Source organism: Xiphophorus hellerii, chromosome 6 (genome assembly GCF_003331165.1).
Source record: "Xiphophorus hellerii strain 12219 chromosome 6, Xiphophorus_hellerii-4.1, whole genome shotgun sequence".
Classification (NCBI taxonomy): Eukaryota; Metazoa; Chordata; class Actinopteri; order Cyprinodontiformes; family Poeciliidae; genus Xiphophorus; species Xiphophorus hellerii.
In genome coordinates this window covers 17,377,770-17,395,405 of record NC_045677.1, presented here as the reverse complement: position 1 = coordinate 17,395,405, position 17,636 = coordinate 17,377,770, and the positions used below count along the sequence as shown (strand labels likewise).

Here is a 17,636-nt window from a genome sequence, read left to right as displayed (position 1 = left end):
GGTTCTCACTCAGAAAATCCTTTGAAGTTTAATGTGTTCTCATATTCATTTACAGAGAACAAACCAACTTTCTGGTTGCAGCGCACAAATGTTGCAAAGCTTAAGCTCTTTTTGTTGTAGATATCACAGCTCGATAAGTCATTTGATCCGCACATTTTTGTACACTGGTTTGTCTTTGAGCTCCCATCTTTCTGTGGAATATAATCCAAGTGAAGAGCGATAAGAGGAGTGCAGGAGTGGGAATATTTCAAAAGGTATTTTCTTATCACCTTGGTGCATTTTTCATTCAGTGCTTTATCTGTAAACTCTCTGGCCTCAGCCAATTAGAATAAATCTTACTTGAGCCTCATTATTTTTTTTTTCTGCTGATGCGTTGTTTTTATTAATACCTTAATGATCCAGGTGAAACTCACTGCCCACACAGCTGAAATTTTAATAGAGTTAAAATTAGAGCGTTATATACATGAACTGCTCTGAGTTACATGGATTTTCGTCATTAATGGCCTTGTAATTCCGAGCCACTCCTAATTAAACCTGAGAATGCTAATTAAAATATTGTACTTCCTGGATCGTTAACATTACCTGGAGAACACAGAGGACAGCTCCTGTTTTGCTTCTCACACATGCATGAGATGTGTGCAAATAATAGATGAAGAAGGTAAATTAGCCTTAAAGGGACAGTTTTGAAGTAAGGGTTATTGAAAAATGTGACAGAAAATTTATATTGTCTAAGCAGTAGATAACTGTCTTGGGTCTTCGGTTTTTGTAAATCTAGATTACTTGTACCTGGAGACTGCCTGCCATCTTGATTTTTGGTTTGTCAGTACTTGAAAACACACATTTATAATTAGGGCCAGGACTTTGACATGTTGATTTTGATTAGCATTTTGATTTTGACCCGTTAAAAATGTTAATGCAATTAATCACAATTTATTTTTTTGCTCTTTTTTACATACATAAAGCCACAAGCCAGATTCTTTGTATTTTCATGTTTCTGGTACCCCCATAAATCTGACACACAAGCAACAAGCAACATCTGCAAACAACAGCAAACAAGTACTGGTGGTTCAACAAAAAACAATCTGTTGGGACGCTGGAAAAGACTATTGCTGTTGCTGTGTTGTGTGTGAATTGTGCAGAAAAGGGATTTTGCCTTTCCACAAAGCTATTAAAGCCTAAATACCATCTCAATGCAAAACATGTTGTGGCAAGCAAAGACCTTCCCAATGCAGCATCAACAATTCACATTTATGAAGGAGTGGGGTTTTTTTTCCCCAAAGAAGCTACATGAATGATCAGAGGTCACTGGAGGAATTCAAAATTGAATTCATACAATCACACTTTGCCCCAATGTGATGGCTGAATAACCTAAATCATATATTTAAAAATATATATCCTCGTTGTTGAGCTCATATTCACTCATATGATGAGCTCATATTATTTAGTAATTTAGCAGCAGACAGGATTTTTAAATACAAAGTGCTTTTTATTATCGGTACGTAGTTTTGGATTAAAATGTGGTAAACTTTAATTATTAATTTCAGTCCTTGCAATTAACTCATTTAAAATTTTTAATCAAGTCCCGCTAATTTACAACATATAAGCATGTTCAAAAATCATAAGAAAAAATATTTTTACTTTGTTTGGAGCTAAGTTTTAGGTTCCAGCATAGCATCACAGATAATAAAAACTCCCCTTTTTTATTTTGGTTTTTATGTGCCTCCCTGTTATTATTAATGGCCCCCAATCTGCCCTTCCATTGCAAAACATTCTGGAGGCTGGAGGCAGTGTGACAACAATGCTCATCCTGTGTGAAACAGATAATGAAAATGCAGCACAAAGTATTTCTGATCAGTGTAACTGTGATGCAAAAGTAAATTAGAATAAAACGTAAAAGTAATATTGCTTTCCTCTCTATTTAATAGACACTCTGGCAACATATATTTTACATCCTCTTCTCAGTATGTTTCACAAACATTGCTAGTGTACCACCTTGTGACAAAATAATTGCCTTCTGTGTGAATAACTGCCCAAATACTAAGGCTGAGCACTGTTTAAATGTACTAAAAATATATTTTACATAAACCACCACAATATTTTTGAGATTGTTGTAAGAAAGAAAAATTTCCCTTAGGTCTTGACACTTCCCAGACTAGCCGTAAACTCAGTTCTCAGTTTTTTCAACAAGACTGAATAAATCATGCATGAAGTTCCAAGAGGCTCCAAAGTGAATAATAATCTTACGAAGCAAACCAGATTTCAGAAAGCTAAAGAAAAATACTACCTCTATGAAAATTTCTTTCTTGGGTTAGTTTTGCATTTCCCAAAACCAAATGAAGGATGCATGTTGTAATTGTGAGATTAATTAAAAACAAGAATTAATGAAAGAAACTCACCTTTTCTTCTCTAACACAGTGTTATTCCTCTCTCTGTACATTGTCTATTGCAATTACGCGCACATGGTTAATTATACTATTATATATATTATATTAAAAGGCTGTGACATTTTCAGTAACTTTTAAAAACTTTAGGTCAGACAGAACCTGCTTTCCTTAGGTGTTTGACACTCCTCAGAGGGAAGGTTGTTACAGAAGAGAGAAGGCTCAAAGTTAGCTATTTTTAGTATCAAAAAGGTTTCTAAATGAAGTCAGGGGAAGGACAGAGATATCAGAAGCAATTAAAAGATCTATTTTGACAAGATGTTGAGAAATGTCTGAGCTTCACTTTTAAAAAGATTTTCAAAACGTAACAGGAAGGCTGAAGAAAGTGCATCAACAGCTGTTTCTAAACTCTTAAATCCGGTCTGTCATTTAACATGCAAGATTTTGAAATGATGGCAGCCTTCATGAAATCTCAGAGTTAGATCTAAATTTTATAACAAATATAAAGGGTAACAGTTCTATTAATGTTCTGGCTGCGCCAACTGCACTACTTGGCATGTCGCCGGCTCCACCCATGCAGGAGTTGAGCAAACCTCTGACAAACAAACAGTGTTATAATGGCAGAAGTAGTTGTAGTCAAAGTCTTGTAAAAGATGGATAGGGAGAGACTGAGAAAAATAGTAAGAAGGACAGGACAGGAATAGAGTCTTAAAGGATTATTGGGAATTAAAGGAAACTTATAGAGTATTTATAGATTAAAGAAAGGAATATTTATCGTCATAATACAAAATTAAAAAGTAGAATTTAATGGACATAAAGTAGTTTTGCTACACCCTCATGTAGCTACAGTAGGTGGCGGACCTTAAAGTTGCTTGCGATCTCCCAAAATAGAAAAGAAGAAGAAGAATCTTACGGAGACATTTTTTTAAATATAATTTTTGCCTTGTCATTCAACACTAAGACAAAGACGAAATGCAAGAAAATTGTCCAACGAGTCATACATCAGGTCTGTAAGGTTATTTGCGGTAAACAATGGAGAAATCAAAGTTAAAGTCCAAGACTTTTGCAGCCAGAGGAAGAATTAGGGGCAAAAAGTCTGAAAATCTGCCTTCAGGAAAATGTTTAAAAATAAACAGGAGCTTAAAAAGGTGCTTAAATGTAAATACCACAGTTACTGCAATCCATGTTTTCATGCTGCCACAGAGTTACCATTGGAATTTACACATAAAATCAAGCATAACTACCTTCACCTATTAATCTGTGATTTGACTATCAATAAGTATCGTTATGCCAAAAATGGGATGGGATGTTTACTACACCTTCATGGAGTCGAACATGTTGTAGTTGCCCTCAGTCACAGTTTCATTCACTTCATATGAGGTGGGCTGCAGGCATTGATCCATTTCTTGCATTATTCCAAACTTCCAGGGTTTTGGAAATGTAATAAGTGTATTCCGCTTTCTACATGCTCTGGTAACCGGCTGTCAGGACTGTATTTTCCTCACTGACAACGTTTGACCATGATTTCCTTTTATTCCCCCCCCCCCCAAATCTTTATGACCGTAGCGTGTTAGCAATGCGGAACACTTGCAATGTTGACAGAGGTTCAGTTCCTCCAGCTAAGGGGCGTTGATTGACCGCTAATTGGTCAGTTGCTGACAAAACTCCCTAGAATGATTGGGTCATGTCAATTGACAACAAAGGTTGCTAAAGCCAGTTTAAATGCCTAACTCCAACATTTTGTCTTTGATTTAAAAGACAAAATGTTGATTTTAGAATCTTAATAAAACCCTTGCATGCCTTCATCTGCCACTAATTTTAATAATCCATGAGGCTCAGATTAAGTAATCTGGATGTTAACTAAAGTATCACATTAAGTCACAAAACCAGCTGCTTATAATCTTTTACCAAAACGTCACTACAAACTATCCCTTTAATTAGCATCACAAGCCACCCCGATCCGTGCCGTGCTGGTGATCCGCGCCAGGTTTTGCGCGCCGCCATGCACAGCCAGCTGCTGCAGAGCAGGGGACCGGTGCGCCGTTTCTCCTCGCCTTGTTTGCCTCCAGTCCGGCTGTAGCTCCGACTGTCTGCGCGGCGTGTGGATGAGGCGCAGAGGGAACGACCCCCCGAGCGCTCACAGGAGCGCTGGAGAAGCCACACTCTCCCATTTAGATCACAGTCCGCCTGCGTGCGAAACCGCCCGAGGACTTTCGGACTGTGAGACGCTCGGAGTTTGATTTTGAAGCCAGACTGGGGCGCATCTCGTCTCCTTGAAGTGATCCCCTTTTCATGCAGTCTGTCCGTAGCGCTCCCGTCGGAAGGAGTCTGTGAGGAAGAGGAGGTGGTGGAGGAGGAATTGGAGAGAAGGGGGGAAAGCAATCATTACTTTTGAACAGACCCTTCGACATGGAGCTATTAGTCCGGTCCCGTGCGCACCGGCTGGAAGAAGAGCTCTTATCTGCCTCAGAGATCCTCATCTTCTGTCCAGTGTGAAGAAGGTCAGGAATGCAGCAGAGCCCCAGCCATCTTTGTGTAGTTTATGAGGGCTTCTTTTAAAATAAAACAGAGAAAGGAGAGGCGGCGGCGGGACTCCTGGTGTTGGTGGACTGAATCGGATCTCCACTCCACGCCGCGGATTCTTATTTTTGCACCGCGCTGTAAGTAGCGTTTAAACGCGCATGTTTGACTCTTTCTTGTGGAGATGTTGGGTTGTGGCTCGCTGAATCAATGCCATTTATTTACACTCTCAAAATAGGATCAAGAAAAATGTGAGGAAAGGGGGCCTCCAGCAGTTCTAAACTGCTGCTAAGAGATCAATGCATCCCCATGGTGTAACACATATACTTCAAGTTAGAAGTTGCTTGGCTGCAAAATTCAGAATGCTGTCTGTGGGTGGAAATAATTTAAAAGAAAACCTTTCTGATTGCTGTGTTTTTACCCTAAATGCTCCCTGTTATTGTACATGTGTATATTTTCAGTTCAGTTTATTCATATATCTCCACATTGCAAAAAAAATAAATTATATATATATATATATATATTATAATCTTAATGTTCTTTATAAGGCAACAGATCACAATAATACTCAGAAATGTAAAATCAAATGAATTCAATACAATTCAGACGGATTCATCTTCAACATTCACATTCCAGTTTATTCATACATCACTGATGCGCAACAAGGCAAAGCAATCTCTTGACATGACCTAAAAGGTTTGAGAAGACAAATTTAATTTGATGTGTGCGGTAGCCACTATTATGAATTTTATAATAAATACAAAAAGGGAGAGAAAAAAAGAGAGAACTCCCAAACATCTCCACCCAGTCCTGGACATCCTAGAGAGGGACTGTCAGTTGCTGTCTCCATTTACTTTTCCATTTTGCGGCTGTAAAATAAGATCATTTCACAGGACATGTATAATTCACAGACCTGAGTTAGCCATGTGTGATGATGGGACACACACCCACACACACACACCCACCCACACACCACAATGTACACACCGACACATGTACACACGCCAACACACCAATACACACATAAATAGAGTTTTTACAGGCTGAAGGAACCATATTTTATTCTCACGTGAGGCTTTTAGAGACATGGGCCGCTCAGACCTTTAGAGAGAAACAACAAAAGAGCGCTTGGGCTGCCAGTACCAGCCTGAAATATCAAAGCTGAGCAACATTTACATATAATCCATACTGTCTGTACTAAATCAGGACAGTGGTGCATCATTATATAAGTTGAGGAAACTGGGGGCTTCCTTGGGCTTATATAAGAACCTCGTAGTTAAGATTATGGATGTCTTTACGGCACCAAACAAATCCATTCATATTTAGACCCTGACGGGAACGATTCTTCATCTAAGACCAGACTATAAAAGTCTTGCTGGCTGGGATTGATGTTCAGTGCTTAATGGTGACATTCCCATCAGTGATCCCTAATCATGGAAAGGTTACCTCGCCCTCCTGCTAAGAAGGGCAACCTTTACAACTGAAAAGATCCCTCCATTCACCTTGCCCATGTCTGAATTATATCCAGAATTTTTTTTTGAAAATGTAATTTTTTTTTCTTGTTCTATCCAAATTTAGCTAATTTAGTTGACCCATTCGACCAACCTTAACCACCCAGTGTTCAGCCAAAATGTAGGCATTATTAAACGCCTTTGTGGACACACCTTTCACTTTTTCCACCATATGTTGCACAGACATAAAGCAACATTGTCTTTTCTATGTCAGTATAATTTAGTTTACAGGGGACTAGTTGGTTTTTAAAAAAAGTCCTAAAGGTGCCGATCATTTAGCCTCTTAGGAGTTCTGTACTTTTGTAGTTTTTGTCGTTGCATACCAGATTTTCAGGTATAAAATGGAGCCGTCTGTATCTACCATTAGCATGCTTCTCTCTTACGATGCATCAATTCATACTTCGCCTTAACTAGAATTTGAACATGCTTTTATCACCATTTAAAGTAATTTTCTATAATTTTTGTAAGAAATATGGATTTTATAACTTTATAACTTGGAAGTTTTTCCAAAGAAGGTTGCTTTTTAAATTTTTGTTTGTTTGACCAGTATTCCCAGTGGGTGCTGATCATTTCGCATCTTTGCCAATTTGAACCATAATTGATTATTGTGAAGGGATGGGCAATATAGACCTCATATTTTATTAATTTTTTTGTATTTATTGTGATAATGATAGTAGTGAGGATAAAAATGTGTTTTTAACTTCTTTGCAGTCTTTTTGTAGGCAGCTGTATGACCGCACAAACATAAATATCCCTCTTAAGACACACACCCGTTTTGAGATGGACTTCTTCAGGACACTAATTACATAAAGAAGTGTGATTTTTGTCACTGAACTGCACATTGTTACTGTATTAATAATATATTTACTCAAGCTCATTATGGAACTAAAGATTTTTTAAAAATGAGTGAACGTAACTATCCTCACAATACAGACAGTTTCCGTGACTTTTCAGACATCATTAATTGGAATTCTTCCTTGATAAAGCAAAAATACTTATCACAATAAATATTTTTTTCCCATGAATAAAAGGTGTGTTAAGTGACTACTCTCGTTTTGCATTCAGCATTTTTGTAAATTAGAGGAAGCCTTCTTTCACAGGATGTTTTGTACTGACCTCTGGTCAATTTAAAGTCACCTTTGAGTCATTTTGTTTAGATAGCTGAGGATTTCAAGTCATTTTTCTATTCTTCTGAAAGGAAAGTTGAAACCAATGTATATCCACCAACAAAGGTTTTCTCAGAATCCTTTTGGTTTGATCAAGGAGTCATGTTGTTGCATATTTCAAATAAAACCATGAGTCCAAATGAAGATTAGAACCATCATCAGTGAAAAAGGGGTTGCATAGGAAACCTTAAAATGCATATTACAAAAGTTCATTTTCAAGGGGACTTATGTCTTATATATATTATTTGACTTAAATGTGAAAAAATTTAAACTGATATACAATTATAGAAATAACTGTGTGAAATGGTTTGGTAACCAACGTACAAACTGGAAGTACGAAAGAACAAAATAGAGTAAAGAATTGGTGAAAGAGCCACTAGGATAGTAAATGGTAGGAATTCAAATGGGGGCATGGGGAGTGGTGCTAGTTGGGGACAAATGGTCTCTTGCGTCTTCCTCCCATCCCACACCCCTCCTTCTCCAGCTTAGCTCCCACCCAAGCCATGCCGGTTGGTTTGGTCCATTTGTCTGGTGTCGTCTTTGGGAGGAAGTGCCATCTCATCTCACATTGCGCAAATGGTTTCAGTCCACGCTAGTGTGAATTCTAGCAGGTTTTTTTGTGACTGCCAATTTCCATATCAAAGTGTCTGCATTTGAATAGGGGAGAACTTTAGCTGCCAGCCCCCTTCCTCCAAGCAGTTTTGTTCTGATGGAGCACTGCTGCTGCTGGTGGGGTCGGTGGTGGTGAAGACGCAGGCTACTCGCAGGATTTCTGGAGATGGCAGTTGGCTGTGTGTGTGTGTGCGTGTGTCTTTGTGTGAGAGAGAGATAGTGTTTGTGTTGGAAGCAGAATTAATGTGGATTGGGAGAGTTAGTTGGCTATAATCCAACACTAAAAAGCCACATATTGAGTGGAAATTGTGGATGCAGCTCATTGACGTGGTCATGTCAGAAAGAATTTCTCTGATTTTTCCTCTACTATTCCTCAAAATAATGCTAGCCAATTTGTGTTTTTTGAAGTAAGGGAATCAAGACTGCTCACTAGCTAAAAACAACCCCCCCACCACACGCACACAAATAAGTTGCAGAAAATTTGTTTAGTCGATTGGGTTGCAGTATTGAGTTTCTAAAGCGCCCCAAAACAAATTTGCTCTCGAGTGCCTTCTTGCGAGCTGAATGGTTTAATTGGACATTGATTGAGTGACGACGTAAAGACACGGAGCATTCATGCTTTGTTGCGAGACTCCCGTGTGCCTTCTGGTGTCTGATTGTTTTTTTTTTTTTCCCCTGTTGCAGAGATAATATTTATTTCCAATTCTGTGCAGGTGTTATTTGTCAGAGAAAGAATGCGCCAAGACATTGTTTATTTTGATGGATCCTTCGGCTCTCTTTCCTCTTTGTCTCTGTGATACACGGTCTAATCTTCGCTTCAGTTTTCGGCAGGTTAAATAGATGAAAATAAACAGACACTTTGCGGTGAGCACAAAGAGAAACAAACAGAAAAAAAATCGCTTTTGTGTCTTTGTGTATGCCCTTACTTTGAAAATAGGATCAGCATAGGTTAATAGTGAAAGAGGGTGCAGCGTGTGAAATGTTATTACACAGAGACAGGGAATGTAAATGCCATTGGAAGCGCAGTAGGGGTCAGCGGCCCCTTCATGCTCCTCCTGCTCCTCGGTAATAACATGAGCCAACCGCTCCCCGATCGGCTGAAGAGGACAGCTCGCTCTTTCCTCCCCTTCCCTTTGTTTGGACAAAATAACATCACAAAACCGTCGCAGAGGGGCAAGAACGGGAGAGCAGATTCAAGTTTGAAGCCCAAAGAGCAGGAAAGAGTGTGTGGTGTTGGGGGTGGGGGGCATCCAAACGTCACCTGCTATCTTCCCTCATGGCCGACAGGTTTGACAGCTGCCTTGTTCAATTCCTCCAACTTCCTTGTGAATGGTTGGGCAAACAAGTAGACCGAAAGGGGACACAGGAAGAGATGAGTAATAGATGAGCTTAGATTAGATTGATTTTCAAAGAGAAACAGTCCATAAAGATGCAACGTGCACATTTTCCTATGTATGGCGTAATTTTCTCCCCTCTGTTGGCGGTTTCTCAGCCCTAACAAAGCCTCGAGAACAGCCTGCCTGCATTGTGTACGTGTGGGAGGATGAGGCAGGAGCGACTGTGGTAAGTTTGTCGAGTTGGAGTGGAAACCACGCTGCGGTGCTGATCCAGAGCCGGCCGTTCAGATTATTAAAAAGCTGCTGAGGAGGAGAGGTGCTTGCATTCTGCTCTGTGGAGGCTGCTGTCAGTGGAGAAATTGGCATCGGTGCTCCCTCCTAAGATGGATTTCCTATTGCTCGCTGCAAAATGATCTAGAGTCTAGTAATGGCTACAACCTGACATTTTCCTGTGATGCTCTCTAAAGACAACCCCCCGCTCCTCGTTCCAATCCCCTCCTCCTCCTCATTTTTTGGGTTATTTATTTATTTTTTGAAGTAACATCAAAGCTGCTCTTTCTCTTGTTGTCCACATTTGGAAGGGATTGAAGAAAAAAAAACTCCCGGAGTTGAAAAGCTGGAAAGGGCACAGAGTATTTAACAAAGTGCTCGAGGGTGAGTTTTTCACTCACTGCTGAAGCTCATTGAAGCCATTTTGTGGCTTTACTTAAAAAAATAAAGAGCCAAATTCATGTGTATGAGGGTAGTTAAAGGGATAGTTTAGATTTTTTTTAAAGAAAAGCTCTATCAAGAGGTTGTAAGGAGGTAATATGTTTTCTTTCACTATTAATCCAGATTAGTTATTTCCAAAGGCCATGAAGCCACTCCCATTTAAATAAACGGCATTCTAAAAAACGTTACACTGCAAATGCCATTAATTTCTCTTTAAGCTATTGTCTTGTTTGGAATCGGTTGTTATGCAGGGAAGATATCATTTACACAGGAAACTTGAGTATGGAGGCAGTGTGCCCCTAATTGCCTTCCTGTGTGAAACACATACTGAGAACAGAATATGTAAAGCGTTTCTAGTTAGAGTACAATATTTTTTATGTGTATATTAAGCAGTGTAAAAAGTCAAGAATATCATTGTAGTTTAAGTTAAATTATTAGTTTTGTACTTAGTAAGCTTTGCCAAGAAAAGCGTACATGTTCTATTTACATTTTTGTTTCACAACGGAAGATAATTATCACTTGGCTGCAAATAACCAACTGATTCAAATATGTCGATGGTATAAGGTTCATAAAAAGCATTTGAATGAATCACTGTGACCTTTTTAAGATGGATGTTATTTTAAGTCGGTAGAAGTCCACATTAGGTTTTGATGTTGGTTTGATCCTTAGCAGTGTTTCAGATTTAGAGACATTTACTTACTTATGTAATAATTTTCTGTTTCTCTGTAAATAACCACTTAATGCAACGATGTCACAACGAGTTAAAGTTTCATACAAAAAGAGTTTGTATTAACTTGAAGAATGTTTTTGAGATTAAAGTTGTAGTTTCCTGTGGTCTAGCTTTTAGCCTTGTTCACTGTAGTGTTTCCTACTTGGTCACTTTGTAAGAATGTTTAACATGGATTAAGAACGCACTGGCAACAGTATTTTGGGAAAGCAACTGGCAACAAATCTACTAACTTTTTCTGCTGCTTTTGGAGACTTTTAGAAAGAGAAAGGCCATATCATTATTTCTCTTTACAGCAAATGGGTGCTACCTTTTGGCTCCTGCCCGGTGCCAAAGCACCTCCAGGCGGCCTAGTCCTCACGCCACACATCAGTGCTTCCCAGCTGCAGAAAGAGCAGCAGATAGTCACCCCTATGTCTCCAGACTGCAAACCAATCCGTCAGTCTTCTTTTTGGGATCTTCTTGTTGGTCTAGAGCTTGGATGAAGAAGGAGGATTACAATTGTGACATAAAAAGCTTTATTTGCAGTTCATATTCAGACTGGGTTTCACTCACATTGTCTCTCCTACACTTTCCTTCTCTTTCATAGCACCCATTACAATTAGATTCACATGGCCAATTATGCAAATCAGGAAGCATTATAATTTAGTGACTTTTATTGACTTCTTGAACAGCCAATAACTACTTGCAAAGGATCTGACTGGGATCATTTTACATGTGTAACAGGGTTTATGTACCATTCTAATTGTGTTTTAGGAAGGTGGTAGACCACTTCCAGCCTTGACAACTGTAAATATTTGTGGTTATCTGTAAAAAATCCCAAATATTAAACACAAAGATAGTTCATGAAATGGTGATGGCATTCCCTTCTATGACTTTTTGAGAGCTCCACCTAATATGGATTTATAATAAGCAAAGCGTTAGCTACTCTAGGTAAAACATTTACTACCTATAAGCGTTTAACAGACACTCACTTCAGAAATCCTGAACCGTCCCTTTAACAGCATAGGTGGATATATGCCTGAGGAAAATCTCACCCCCTACTGCACTACCTCCGGTGTTTAAAATGACGGTTAACTTTCCCCCACTGGTTAGAAATGGATGTTTAATGATCGACAGAAGCCCAGAGCTTAGCGTCCTAGCAGTCACGCTGGCTCTGTGTGTAAGAAAGCTCTCCCCTTGGTGCCGTTGTTTGACGTCGAGTTCAAAAACAGGCTTGTTCTCAAGTGATGGATCATCACAGGTCTCTTTGGGTTGTGTGTTAACCCTTCGGAGGGTGCAGATCTCTTCCCCCGTCGGCAGCACGTGATGGATGTGTCCCGTGTGTTTTGGCTCCATCTATCAGAAGATTAGCACTGACCTGTGAGTTGTCTGAGCCGCCCTCTGAGCTCCTTTTGCCCCAGCGCTGCGGCGATATTAGCATACAAGGACGCTTCTCCGTCTCGGGGGGGATACAGAGATAGTGTTCTTTATTTGGTCCTGCCGCTGTATAAGGTCACAGGAAGTGTGTAGATTAAGGGCTGAAGAGTGTGTTGGTATTAGGTGTATCTGACAGGTCATCTGTCTTCAGTGCTTCCCTGAAATTCCTAAATAGCACCATATAATTATCCTAGAAATTGAGGTTCAGGCTATTCTTCACTGCAGTTCCTCCTTCATGGCACTCATGAATCATATAAATATGTAAATCAGTCAACTGATGTGGTTTCACAGTTACTCTTCTCATAGCGTCGAAACATCTGAAAGTGGAGTGCATATACACCCAATTTATTTATTTATTTTCATTGTTTTTATAAGGCCACCACACATGATGGACAGCATGAATTCTTCTATTAAGTGCCTTCACAGGAACTGCACAAGCACATTTACCTCTTGAGAAACTAGTTATTCAAAGCATTAAAAGGCTAAATCAAATACTACATTGCAGCCCTTTCCCTCACCTCAGTTTCGCTGCGATCATAAAAGTCTATCCCCACTTAGCGCTCTCATGCAATGCTTAAATGTCACCTCCTACGGTATTTCTGGCATTTTGTTCTTGTTGTGTCTTTATGTATTGAAAGAATGCCTCATATGGCTGTTTTCTTAGTTCACTAGGGAGCGGAAAAAAAGTCAGATCACCTGTAATCTGTGAGCTCGTCGTCTGCCATGTCTAATGGCTATTTGATGCTTACTTGGTGTCACTTGGCGTTCCGCGACAAAGCCAATCTATTTTCAAGGTGAGGAGATATTGTCAGAGTCCTTGAACGTTCCCCGGGTTTTGACTGGCAGGCGTTGTCACCGAGGATAAGGAGTGGTGGGAGTCACACTGCAGAGAGAATCTATTACCTCGGATGGCATAGGCACACTTTCACAATGTGTCAGTGAAGTCAGCCATCTTGCATACTCTTGGCGTCTGGAATAGTCCCCTCACCAGAGCAACGAGGGAGTAGCTTTCAAGTTTAATTTTGGGGCTTGCCATAAGCAGTTTTATTGATGTCGCATGCTCGAGCTTAGTGCTATGATGAATCGTCCTGTAAAAGCAAAAACATTGAAGCGTTTATCAGTGTCACTGTGTAATCTGTTTTGTGATCACTTGCAACATTAAACAACCTAAAAAAAAAAAAAGAGAAAGAACCAAAGTGTTGCAGCATGAAACAGGAGCGGTAAAGAACTCCAAAACTCAGCCAAGCCCTTTCTTGTGGAGTTGTGCTCATTTCCGCCATTTCAAAAGCCTCTTTAGAACAGGGAGAAAAGGGACTGCGGGGCTCTGCGAGTTGCAGGCAAGAGAGGGAAGCTTGTTGATGATCAGCCGAGAAAATCAGATCTTGATATTTGAAGAGTGGAGTTGTGATTGCTAATCACTCTACTGCTGAGTTTTAATTAGGAGACTCATAAGCATTCTGTCATTTCCTAGCACAGCATATTCGAGCATCGTGCTCTTAAAAGAACAAATAATTAGTTGCCTTAGTAGTTGGGGCTACAAAACAAGCTCATATTTCTACAGCATACAAGAATAACACTGATTAAATTTTTTTAGCACAACTGTGCGCAACATGACCTTTTGTCTTATTTTTTCACCTTGTCAGATGGACTCTCTTTTTTGTTTTAAAGTACACATAAGGCCCGCACAATATATCACAACTATCCGTCATTGCAATATCAAGTGAGTGAAATATTCACATCACTAAGGACTACTTAGAGTGCAATGAAACTTGCATTTTTCAAGTTAATGTAATATTTAGCCAGTTGGAAAGAGTCATAAACGGCAGACATTTTGGGCAGCACCCAAAATGCCCAAAATGTTAAAGGTCACAGAGTGTAGGAAGCACAGATGAGAAAAGAAGAAATGTGCATATACTGTAACTGATGCCTTCATCTCAGTAAATATCAATATTATGGCCATTGCAATATTTTCCAATAGCCCCTAGTAGAGATATATAGATCAGAATTTTTGCAGCTGATCTTTATCAGTGATTTTGTAAAACACTGACCGCCCAGTACTGATTTCTCCCTAAGTACATGAAATAACAACAGATTTCTTTTTACTACTTTCTGAATTCATTGAAAACAGCCAGTGACGTGCGGTCAGTGGAGGCAGGTGAGGCAGAGCCTCAGCTGTCATCATGGAAAAATAATATATAATGATAAAATCATTTATATTGTTATTTTCACCCTGTGGTTTGTACTATGAAGTATTTATTTTTCATTTAGCTTAACCAATTTTGATCATTTTTTCTTCAAAATCGCTGAATTTCCACAATTTCCCATTCAAATGCTCGGAAGTGAAGCCGGTGAGGCAGCAGAGAGTTGAGCCTCACCTGGGATTGCGCAACCTCTCGCTAACTGCACTGGCTGCCACTCTATGGGAGCATGTTCCTCCTGTCTGTACGTCGCCAATAAAATGGCTAAAAAACATTTAATATATGAACTGATTTTCCATAATTTAGCATATGTATATAATGCACAGTGTTTTTTTTGTATGTGTAACGTGTTTCGTGTGCTGAGGAGCGATCATAAACGGCAGAGAACAGATTCGAGGTGAGGCAGGCAGTTCTCTTGCCTCATGGCAGGGGGCGCTCATGATCAAAGACATTGTGACTCCACAACTGCAGAGTAAGAGACAGTAACAGCGAGCTAGCCATGGAGCTAGTCGTATAGTCAAGTGCAGCGATATATTTATAGTTTTCTCCTCTTACCACAGCAATCACTTATTAATAATCGCAAAATAAACATTAAGCCTAAAACTATACTACTGCCAGAGACTGAATGTTCTGTTCTTTGTGTGGAAAATATTTGAGTGTTTTTTTGTTGTTGTTTTGCTTCGTTGTTGTCAATTGCTATGGCAACGAGCCTAGCTGCGCTGATACAGAAAGCGAGAAAGAAGTGATTTTGAGTTGTACTTGTAACAGTTTTTCCCTTTGCTGGGGAGCACAGCACGAAATTAATAATACCTAGATGTTCAAGTTTGTTTGAGTTTACGGAATTATTCTACCGCAGCAGCGCGGCTATGGATGGCATGTTAAAGATTTGTCTTTTTGTCCTCCAGCGTTGTCCACATGCACGAAATTTCCTTAAGTAAACAATAACATGCAAGGGGTCTATATTTGTAAATATGATTATGATTAAGTCAGTGCCTCACCAGCTATGAACCTCACTGTACGTCACTGAAAACAGCAGTATTAAAATGTCCGTAGTAAAATAAAACAGCTAAGTTACAATTTGCAGAGGTCTCTGCCATGCTGTAAATGTCAAAAAACAGTAAAGTGCTTTAGGCTATGGGATAGAAGTACTTTTAAATAAAATCCAACTAAAAAGATCAAAGCTTATTTTACTGGGCTACAAAGCATCTTTTTTCAAATTTTCAACCTAAACATGTAAAAGTGCTTTATACCACAAGATAGTGATTGTACATGATCAATTGAGAAATTTTATATGAAGTTCTCAATTTAATATTGGATACAAAAAAAACAGTGATGTGTTAAACTGTTAAATAATTTTTTTAATTACTGGAACTGTACAGAAGGCAACATTAGACCATGTATGTGAGAGAGAGAGAGAGAGTAAGCAGTCAACATCACACAGCTCTGCCCTGAAACAAGACTTGACAAATATTCATAAAACAACAACAACAAAAAAAGATTACACGAGTAACATTTCAGCTATGAGACCCAGAACTTTTATGTCCTGGAACTTTCTGATTTATCTTGCCTGTTTCTTGTCCGTTTTTCTACTTTGGGGTCCAAAAGGTTGCTGATGATGCATCAGTGCTGATTGATGTATTATCCAGCTGCTGAGATTGGGACAGAGGCTCTCATCAAGAAAAAATGTCTTGATTCTAAGCAATAAAATTATAACCAATAATTCTGTTGCAGTGATTACACTTTTAGAGCAGACAAACATAATCATTATATAGTCTAAGGAATAATATACCTGTGACAGATCTTTAAAGGGATTTTCAGCTTCCTGTCATTGATTGAAAAGACTTGCTCTTTTTCACTTTGTCACAGCCTGAATTAATAATAGACAGATAAAGTTTTTTAACAGTATTTCAAATTTATGTGTTTCCTTTAAGACTCTTCTAATACTGAAAATAGATCACAGGTTTCAGACAACAGCGTCTTTTAAAAAGAGTAGTATCAGCGTTAAAATATGTTTCTCCGATATCTGTTAACTGATTTCAAAATATATTGTATTTTTTTATTCTGACCTACCATTCACATGACAGTTCTAATCAAGCCGAAAGTCATCTGATTTGTATATTTTTATGTCTCCAGTTGTAATGGCATGGATCATTTCAACCTATGTTTAGGTTTATACAATAACCTACAATCTGCTGAGCAACCATCATGCTTCTGTAGAAAATAGATTTTCCTTTCCAGAAACTTTTGACACCTTTCTTCTTTCTGTCTTCATTTTTAAACACTTCTTCACTTGGCAACAACTTTCACACCAAAGGGTGTTGTTCCCAGATGACTTGTTAGTGCTGCGTTCACTGATTGGATAAAAAAAAAAAAAAGGTTTTTGGTTTTTTAGTGTAAAATAGTCTGATTTTGATGACCAACCTTCTCTTGGTATACAGATGCTTACACATACTTTCTCCAAACGAGCCCCAATTTAATCAGGAGTTATTTTCTCGCAGTTATTACTATAGATTTGACTGATCTTTCTCCTGAATGGGTATGGTTTCTGTCCTGCACTTCTAAGACCTTTGTTAGGACATTTTAATTACAGCAGAGCTGGGTGTAATTGATCTCGGCTTAGAGGGATTTCACTGTCAATGAGAATGAGCCTGGGCGTTAATACGACCCGAGCAAACGCTTCCACCTTTGTGCCGCACTGATACACACTCCTGCAAGAGGGACTGGTAGAGATGAGGCGGCCGAGTCTTGTTGTTGGTTATGTTTTAAAACGGCGAGGCGTCTGTCTTTCATGTGTAACCATTCAGCGCGAACGAGTCTGGATCCCGAATTTTAACATATCTGCAGCCAGCATTGTTGCTACCTGAAGTGTCCTCTTACGAAGCACTTTCTTCATGGTTCCATGTTGTCACCCACGATCCTTAAATTTTCATAAGGCTGTTAGATAATGCTTCCCGATGAGGGTGAATTATTGATGGCCTTGTACATATGAGTGGGACAGAGAAGGCTTTTAACTCTCTGAGCTACGCGGCCTCTTATGTGGTAACTAAGGGACAC

The 17,636-nt window shown here is 39.2% G+C and overlaps 1 protein-coding gene across 11 annotated transcripts in view; it reads left to right on the top strand.

The window, feature by feature from the left end:
* Nucleotides 1–4,297: 4,297 nt before the first annotated feature.
* adgrl2b.1 (adhesion G protein-coupled receptor L2b, tandem duplicate 1) overlaps nucleotides 4,298–17,636 on the top strand; it is a 126,999-nt gene continuing 113,660 nt past the window's right edge. For 3 of the 11 annotated variants that reach the window (XM_032565399.1, XM_032565394.1, XM_032565389.1), the window contains exon 1: nucleotides 4,320–5,041. The gene's annotated coding sequence lies outside the window, so the exon portion shown is untranslated. Of the gene's footprint in view, nucleotides 5,042–17,636 lie in introns of all 11 variants that reach the window. The other 8 variants (XM_032565400.1, XM_032565390.1, XM_032565391.1 and 5 more) reach the window with 5 other exon arrangements.